Source organism: Bos indicus x Bos taurus, chromosome 10 (genome assembly GCF_003369695.1).
Source record: "Bos indicus x Bos taurus breed Angus x Brahman F1 hybrid chromosome 10, Bos_hybrid_MaternalHap_v2.0, whole genome shotgun sequence".
Lineage (NCBI taxonomy): Eukaryota > Metazoa > Chordata > Mammalia > Artiodactyla > Bovidae > Bos > Bos indicus x Bos taurus.
This window is the reverse complement of record NC_040085.1, coordinates 76,076,522-76,086,661: the sequence shown is the minus strand read 5'-3', so window position 1 is coordinate 76,086,661 and position 10,140 is coordinate 76,076,522.

Genomic DNA, 10,140 nt, shown 5'->3' with positions numbered 1-10,140 from the left:
TGCTCTCTAACTAACTCCCAGTCTACTGGAGGAGATAGACCACCCACCCATATACTCACTCTGCCAGGTAGAAATTGGTAAATGTCGCCAGAAGGAAAAGAAAGTCCTATGGAGCCCCAAGGAAGGGAAGCTTTGTGCAGGAAACATTTGAGGCCTTGAAGGATGGGTAAGATCTGATCCTGAGGAAATATAAGAAAATGTCATCTCAACCAGAGTGAGGAAACAGCAGAGGTCCTGATGTTCGGAATCTTGGGGATGTTTACAGCATTAGTGGTTTGAGTTTAATGGTCTAAACAGAAGTAACTGAAAATGATTGGGTTAGATTATGGAAGCATTTGAAGGGGTTGCATATGATTTTGCAAACAGAGGAGAAGGGTGGCCTGTTTTTTTAGTGCTCCTGCCTCCTTTATGATGCTGAGAAAAAGATGTATGTATTTTACATCATTGGTTTTTGAAGCACGGTTTCCAGACCTGCAGCATCAGTGTCACCTGGAAAATAGGAGATGGCGTTTCCAGGGTCCCACTCCAGGCCTGCTAAAATCAGAAACTCTACGCATGGGATCCAGCAGTCTGTATTTTGACCCCCACTGCCACCTTGATTCAGATGCACAGTCAAGTTTGAAGACTCCGGCTCCAAAACCTAACTACTCAAAGTGGAGGCCTTGGGCCAGTAGCATCCGCATCACTTTGGAGCCTGTTAGAGATGAAGAATCTGCAAAATCCAAGATCTGCTGACCCAGATCTATCCTCAAGATCACCAGATGATTCATATGCTTATTAAGAGTGTGAAAAACCCTGCTCTGGAGGATTTGCAAAGTACAGAAATGTACAAAGAAACCCCCCCACTCTATACTGTCACCCAGGTATATTCTTTGTTAATATTTAGATATAATTCCTCTCTGTTTTTTTCTAAGCATCTATATTTGTACAAAGTGCTCTTTTAACAAACATGAGTGGTATGGGATGATATATACAGTTTCCTGCTCTTTTTACTTTACGTTTTATGTAATTAAATAGCTTTTTAAAGTCTTGTTTTTAATGGTTTCACAATATTCTTTTTGTGTTTGTAGCATAGTGTATTTAATCATTTTTCTGTGGTCAGATAGATTGATTCCAAGTGTTTGCTATTATAAAGTACACTGAGATAATAAAAATAATGGATACCACTTATAATAATCCAGTGAAATAGGTGTTGTTATTATCCCCATTTTAGACACCAGGTCACAGAGACTCGTCCCAGGTCACATTGCTGATAAATAGAACTGGGGGACTTCACTGCTGGTCCAGTGGCTGAGACTCCTCGCTTCCAAAGTGAGAGGCTGGGGTTGGGTCCCTGGTAAGGGAACTAGATCCCCCATGCTGCAACTAAGACCCAGCACAGACAAATAAATAAATATTTTTAAGAAAGAAGTTGAGCTGGCATTTACATCCAAGCAATCTGGCTTTAGTATCTATGCTCTTAACTAACTCTATTCATACTTAGTTTTTGTCCTCATTTGTATTTCTTCACAATAAACTATGTTAATATCTAAAAGTGTCTTGAAACATACTTTCAATTTGCTTTTAGAAAGATTGTAGTACTTGACCTCTCACCAGCAACATGCTAGTTTCCCAACATCCTTGCCAACATGAAGGATTAAACTTTAAAAAATGTTTCCTAATTTGATACATAAGACCTGTGTATTGAATGAACTGGGATATCATCAATTTCAAGGGTGAACATTTTTCACATGTTAGTTGCCATTTATATAGTATTGAGGGTTTTTATCCAGACACCGCCTTAATGTACTAAATTATACCTTATATGTTACAGCACCTTACTTTTTTAAGTGCTTGAACATCTTTAATCTTATTTAATCCTCCTCACAGCCCCAGAGAAGGAAAATGATTCTGTACTCACACAGTGAGTTTGTAGTAGTTTCTGATCAGTGAGAGATTATACTAGTTTAGTGGTTAAGATTTGGACTTAGACAGGTATAGATTGGAATTCTATCTTTGCTTCTTCCTGGGCAAGTTATTCAACTTCTAAAAACTTCAAATATCCTTAGTCATTAAATAGGGATTCTGTTTACTTCATAGGATTGTGGTGAAGTACATTGTAAGTACTCAACAGATTATAACTTTGATTATGACTCATTAAATTCCATCATGATTAGATTCCATAATAAATGTTATGGCAGACTCAGCCCATATTTGCTGACCCCTGGCCCTTTTCACTTTACAGTATTGTGTCAGGTAAAGCAAAGAGAAGAAATTGGGAGTTGTGTACTCTGAGTTGTTGTTTTAATTTTTTTTAATTGAAAAAGTGAAAGTGTTAGTCACTCAGTCATGTCCAGCTCTTTGCGACCCCATGGACTGTAGCATGCCAGGCTCCTCTGTCCATGGGATACTCCAGGCAAGAATACTGGAGGGGGTTGCTATTCTGTTTTCCAGATCTTTCCAACCAAGGGATTGAACCTGGGTCTCCTGCATCGCAGGCATATTCTTTACTACCAGGGAAGCCCCTTTTAAATTGAAGTACAGTTGATTTACAATGTCATGCCAATCTCTACTGTATAGCAGAGTGACTATACACATATATGCATTCTTTTTTTGGTATTCTTTCCCATGATGGTTCATCACAGGATATTGAATAAGTTTCGTGTGCTATATACATTTTAAACTTCCTACTTAGGTAGGAAGAGCTACTGAAGGCAAATATTAGATGGAGATCCAGGCCTGGGATTTGGTTACTGTCAGGAATAAGGTGTGAATTTGATCATCATAGTCACAATATTTAAATGTGAGAAGTATGTGCCCAATTGTTGTCTGTTTTTTCTGTGTCCTGGCTTAATGGTCCAACATCTCATTCTTCAATGTTGGGTTTGAGATGGAGCTGCAAGAGACATGTAATACACACGGTAACTATTCTGTGTAGGAAACAGTTCAACAAAAGCGCTTCAGACTAGATTGGATGAAGGAGAGCACAAGTGAGGAAGGGAGGGAATATTATGGGCGGGGAGACGGTGTGAGAGGAAACTTACTAGGCCCATCTGTCCCACTCTGCAGAGCTGTGTGTATATGTCTAGAATGGTTTTGTTTGCTTGTATTTAGTATGCTTCTGTCTCTGTCTAAACTACTCCCTGATAAGTGTGTGCTGGTTTCTCAGAAATGGCCTCCTCCCTTCAAATGGAATTAAATAGGTGCCAAAGAGAATTTCTCAAACACCCTTTTCATTAACTATTGAGAGAAGGCAATGGCACCCCACTCCAGTACTCTTGCCTGGAAAATCCCATGGGCAGAGGAGCCTGGTGAGCGGTAGTCCATGGGGTCGTGAAGAGTCAGACACAACTGAGCGACTTCACTTTCACTTTTCACTTTCATGCATTGGAGAAGGAAATGGCAACCCACTCCAGTGTTCTTGCCTGGAGAATTCCAGGGACGGGGGAGCCTGGTGGGCTGCCATCTATGGGGTCGCACAGAGTCGGACATGACTGAAGCGACTTAGCAGCAGCAGCATACACAGAGCACTGTCTTAGGAAGTAAGTGAAGATCCAAATGACAGACAATTTGGGCATGAATTTAGGATTCACAAACTCAGTGCTTCTCAAACTTTAACATGCATGTGACTCCACAGGAGATCTTTTTAAAAAGCAATTCCCTGATTCTACTGTTTAGGGTGGGACCCAAGAGTGTATTTCTAACAAACCACCTGGGGAAGATGATACTGATGGTCTGTGGCCCACATTTTGGGAAGCAAGTATTGAAAAGAAAGGATGTTCCATCTCTCCCATTCTCTCCTGGCCTTTGCTTTCTCCCAGAGAAGACATATTCACTAGATTGAACATATTCCAGAAAATTAATTGGTCCACACTTCACAAGGGCAGGATTCTGAACCTCCATGCAGTTTTCTCTTCTATTTCATGCAGTGGGGATGGATGAGCTAAGTCAGAGCCTCCTCTTGGGGGTCAGGCCATCTTGCTTTCTCTTCCTCAGATGCATAGCCACGCATACTTTTTATTGCTTCCACTTCTGGCCCAGTATGGCAGGGCAAACAAGTTCTAGAAAAACATCTATTTCTGCTCTATTAACTATGCTAAAGCCTTTGACTGTGTGGATCACAACAAACTGTGCAAAATTCTTCAAGAGATGGGAATACCAGACCACCTGATCTGCCTCCTGAGAAATCTGTATGCAGGTTGAGAAGCAACAATTAGAACTGGACATGGAACAACAGACTGGTTCCAAATCTGGAAAGGAGTACATCAAGGCTGTATATTGTCACCCTGCTTATTTGACTTATATGCAGAGTACATTATGAGAAACGCTAGGCTGGATGAAACACAAGCTGGAATCAAGATTGCTGGGAGAAATATCAATAACCTCAGATATGCAGATGACACCACCCTTATGGCAGAAAGTGGAGAAGAACTAAAGAGCCTCTTGATGAAAGTGAAAGAGGAGAATGAGAAAGTTGGCTTAAAGCTCAACATTCAAAAACTAAGATCATGGCACCTGGTCCCATCACTTCATGGTAAATAAATGGGGAAACAATGGAAACAGTGACAGACTTTATTTTTTGGGGTTGCAAAATCACTGCAGGTGGTGACTGCAGCCATAAAATTAAAAGACGCTTACTCCTTGGAAGAAAAGCTATGACCAACCTAGACAGCATATTAAAATGCAGAGACATTACCTTACTGACAAAGGTCTGTCTAGTCAAAGCTATGGTTTTTCCAGTAGTCATGTATGGATGTGAGAGTTGGACTATAAAGAAAGCTAAGTGCCGAAGAATTGATGCTTTTGAATTGTGGTCTTGGAGAAGACTCTTGAGAGTCCCTTGGACTGAAAGGAGATCTAACCAGTCTATCCTAAAGGAAATCAGTCCTGAATATGCATTGGAAGGACTGATGCTGAAGCTGAAACTCCAATACTTTGGCTACCTGATGTGTAGAACTGACTCATTGAAAAAGACCCTGATGCTGGGAAAGATTGAAGGTGGGAGGAGAAGGGGACGACAGAGGATGAGATGGTTGGATGGCATCACCGACACAATGGATGTAAGTCTGAGTAAACTCTGGGAGTTGGTGATGGACAAGAAGGCCTGGCGTGCTGCAGTCCATGGAGTCACACAGAGTCGGACACGACTGAGTGACTGAACTGAACTGATGGCAGGACAGAGAGCGAGATTTGGGTATGTGTTGGAGAGGGTAAGGCTCATCTAGCCTTTACTATTGGCTTTTACTTTGCTCCAATCTTGTTTTTGCAAGAGAACTCTGCACTAAGAAATTGAGCACCTATTCAGGTAAAAATAGTATTTGGACTGCTCACCTGTAGGTGGTCCTTGAATGTATTGCTTGCTCATGGATTTCACAGGGGAGAATGAAGACTGAGCCACGGTGTTTCTGCTACACAGTTGGCTTCACTGGTCCTTTGGCCAGCACTGGACATAGGACAGTGAATCCTATGGGTGATCTTATCACTAATGTAATAGCTCATTACTGAGCTGTTACTGAGATGAGATGCATTGCAAGATTTCTTAGAGATGTTCATGGATTATTTTGCTGGGAAGAATTTGGTGTGATGCACAGCAGAAGGCACAGTGCTCCTGCTGACGTTATGGGCCTCAGGCTCTGTATCTGCCCTTGGACCTGACCTTGTTTCTATTTCTTTGTGTTTCTGCCTTTCTCACTGCCTCTTGGTCTTAGAAGACTGAAGCTTCCCTTTCTTTTCAAACTCTCTCTGGAGCTTTCATACCTCCTAAACAGATGGCATGTGCTGCTTTTTTCTCTTCCTTCAGCTCAGTTTCTTAAGCATATGTGAAAGACATATATTTGAATCTTCTTTATACTAATCTAAGCTGTTCAGGCCTTGGTCCCATGCCAACAAAACCAACGCTATTTTGGGGGATGTTTTTCTAATTGCATTCAACTTCACAATTTACCTGAGAAAATTACAACATTTTCATTACCAGCTTTTAATCCATATTCAACCTTCAAAAATCCCTCTATGGGAAAGTGGGAGATTTTTAAATATTTCATGCTCAGGTGTAGTATCAACCGTATGAGGCTAATGTGAGTTTCATATTTTCATCCCCCACTGCCACCCCAACAAGAAATTCCTCTATCACAGTCTAGTTCAGTCTGGTCTTATTTAGAAAAACAAACCCTCTCTGCCTATCTTTACCCTCTCCTACTACTCAATCCATTCTGCACCCCTCAATCTTCCCATCTCCACTATCAATTGTAGCTCTCCACAGGGGCTATGATGTCAGTTATTTGGATCTGTCAGCATGTCTTCCTTAGGGGATTCTTCCTTCCCCTGTTCTATGAGGTCCTGGTAGAGCTGTCAATCACAGTGTCTGTGATATTATGATGTATAACAAGAAATATACAGTTGATCTTTATCTCTGTTTCTGACACAGAGTTCCTACGACCCTTGAAATTTCCTGAATGAAGAGAGCCATGAAGGTGTCTTTTTTTTATGTTAATGAGATGACTTTTGGAACTCACTTAAGCACAGAAGAATTGATGCTTTTGAACTGTGGTGTTGGAGAGGACTCTTGAGAGTCCCTCGAATGAATATTCAGGACTGATTTCCTTTGAATATTCAGTACTGATTTCCTTTAGGATTGACTGGTTTGATCTCCTTGCAGTCCAAGGGACTCTCAAGTCCAACTCTCACATCCATACATGACTACTGGAGACACGATAGCTTTGACTAGATGGACCTTTGTCAGCAAAGTAATGTCTCTGCTCTTTAATATGCTGTCTAGGTTGGTCATAGCTTTTCTTCCAAGGAGCAAACGTCTTTTAATTCCATGGTTGCAGTCACCATCTGCAGTGATTTTGGAGCCCAAGAAAATAAAGTCTGTCACTGTATCCATTGTTTCCTCATCTATTTGCCATGAAGTGATGGGACCGAATGCCATGATCTTCGTTTTTCAAATGTTGAGTTTTAAGTCAGCTTTTTCACTCCCCTCTTTCACTTGCATCAAGAGCCTCTTTAGTTCCTTTTCACTTTCTGTCATAAGGATGATGTCATCTGCATATCTAAGGTTATTGATATTTCTCCTGGCAATTGCCTCCTGAGAAATCTGCATGCAGGTCAAGAAGCAACAGTTAGAACCACACATGGAATAACAGACTGGTTCCAAATAGGGAAAGGAATACATCAAGGCTGTATATTGTCACCTTGCTTATTTAACTTATATGCAGAGTACATCATGCGAAATGCCAGGCTGGATGAAGCACAAGCTGGAATCAAGATTGCCAGGAGAAATATCAACCATGTGATTAGGGGGTTGGAATTTTCAGTCCTCAGACCTCCAACCTCTGGGGAAAGGGAGAGGAGTTGGAGCTGGAGTCCAATCACTGATGTTACTCATTTAGTTCATCATTTCTAGGTAATGAGGCCTCCATTAAAAAAACAGGGTTCAGGGTTCAGACAGCTTCTGGGTTGCTGAACATATGGAGATTTGGGGAGAATAGGATGCCTGAAGAGAGCATGGAAGCTCCATGCTCCTTCCCACACATCTTGCTGTGTGCATCTCCACCATTTGGCTGTTCCTGAGTTGTGTCCTTTCATAGTAAAGCAGTAACCTAAAGAGCAAGTGGATTTTCTGAGTTCTGTGAACCTCTCTGGCAAATTAATCAAACAGGAGGGGAAGTGAGGAGGGGGATCACAGCAACCTTTGATTTATAGCCAGTTAGCCAGAAGCACAGATAAAACCTGGAATTGTGAGTGGCATCTCAAATGGGAGGGAGGGGGTGGTGTGTGCATGTGTCAGTCTTGTAGGACCTGTAGAATCTGATGCTATCTCTGGGTAGACAGTGTCAGAATGGAGCTTAATTGTAGACACCCAGCTGGTGTCTCAAGAACTGCTTGTTGGTGTAGGGGAACGTCCCTTCCCTCATACTGGAATTGGGTGCTCAGTACACCAAAAAAGAGTGTCTGAGCCTCCATCCTCTCCAGCTAGTGCCTCTTCCTCGCCTGGCCAGTCGTATTATTCCATCTCTCTACCCCATAGTGATTGGTTAGGGAGGAGCACATGACCCAAGCAGAGAGTCAGAATTTTCCCTGAGAGTTATATAGACATTAGGAGACGGTGGCTCTTTAAGTTGGGAGGATTTGAGGTGGGGGCAATTGACAGCCATCTTTCTTACAATGTAGGGAAATCCTATCTGAAAACTGAATTGGAACAGAAGCAAAAAGGATTTAAGGGAGAGACAAAGCTCTAGTGTTATCCATGAAGTTCTTAGATCTAGCAGTTTTGTTTTTTTTTTTTCATTTAAAAAATTTTTACTGGAGTAGAGTTACTTTATAATGTTGCTTAGTTTCTTGCTGTACAGCAAAGTGAATCAGTATACATATATTGATATACATATGTCATATGTATACATATATCCACTTGTTTTTAGATTTCTTTCCCATTTAGGTCACCACAGAGCATTGAGGAGAGTTCCCTGTGCTATAGATCAGCAGTTTTTAATGCCCAGATACTTCCCTGGACTTCCTAGTGTGTGAACCAGTAAAAATTCCCTTTCACGCTTAATCTTGAGTTGTCATTTACAATAGAAAAACTATGGACTTATGTGTTCCTTCCAAGGTATTTACCTTTTTCACCTACCACTTGCTGCCACCCTAGTTTGGCTGCTGTTACTTGTGGCTGGTAACCAGTCATGTTCCCTTGCCTAGAAAAGCATTTTTATACTCCTCAAAAGTCCCTAGAAAACATTTTTATACTTTCCAAAAGTGGTTTGCGTGTTCATTTATCCTTTTTTCTTTTACAAAGGTTTATTTTATGATACTAAAGCTGAAGGTGATGGCACCCCACTCCAGTACTCTTGCCTGGAGAATCCCATGGACGGATGAGCCTGGTGGGCTACAGTCCGTGGGGTCGCACAGAGTCAGACACGACGGAGCGACTTTACTTTCACTTTTCACTTTCATGCATTGGCGAAGGAAATGGCAACCCACTCCAGTGTTCTTGCCTGGAGAATCCCAGGGATGGCAGAGCCTGGTGGGCTGCCGTCTCTGGGGTCGCACAGAGTCGGACACGACTGAAACGACTTAGCAGCAGCAAAGCTGAAACTCCAGTACTTTGGCCACCTCATGTGAAGAGTTGACTCATTGGAAAAGACTCTGATGCTGGGAGGGATTGGGGGCAAGAGGAGAAGGGGACGACAGAGGATGAGATGGCTGGATGGCATCACTGACTCGATGAACGTGAGTCTCAGTGAACTCCGGGAGTTGGTGATGGACAGGGAGGCCTGGCGTGCTGCGATTCATGGGGTCACAACGAGTTGGACACAACTGAGCGACTGATCTGATCTGATCTGATTTTTAAAAAACTTTTTATTTATTTATTTTGACTGCAATGTGTGGCAGGCAGGATCTTTGCAAGATCTGAATTCCCCAACCAGGGGCCAGGAGCATGGAGTCTTAACGCTTGGACCACCAGAGAAGCCCCTTATTCATTTATTCTTAGCTTTGTATTGTGAAAAAAAATTAAACATACAGAGAAGAAAGAACTGGAGAAGGAAATGGCAACCCACTCCAGTGTTCTTGCCTGGAGAATACCAGGGACGGGGGAACCTGGTGGGCTATCGTCTATGGGGTCACACAGAGTCAGACACGACTGAAGCGACTTAGCAGCAGCAGCAGCAGCAGCAGCAGCAGCAGAAGAAAGAACACTATAACAAGTCTTCAAGAAACCATTGCCTCACCAACATAAACAGTTAACAGGATCACATCCTTGTTGCCATACGTTCAGTCTTCTCTACTGCCATTCCTTCGTATCTTTATTACCTTTGGAATTCCAGTTCCCTGTATGTTTCATCTTTCTGTAGTTCTCATTTACTTGCTCTTTGGACATTAGGTCTTTCAGCCAAGTCACTCATGTTTGCTTCAAGACGTAGGACAAATGTCTCTTCTTCTATGAAGCCTTACTGACCTCCATGTATACATTTGGTGTTCCTCTGCTGTGTTCTGATAGCTTCTTTTTCATACTTTTGTATTAGATAACATTTATTCATTCAACATCAGTTCAACAATCATCCACTGAAAAATTTTGCCATTTCAGGCATTGGAGATCTATCAGGGAACAAGCAAAAATTTTCACCTTCAAGGAATGGGAGAAAACTGACAAGAAATATCATA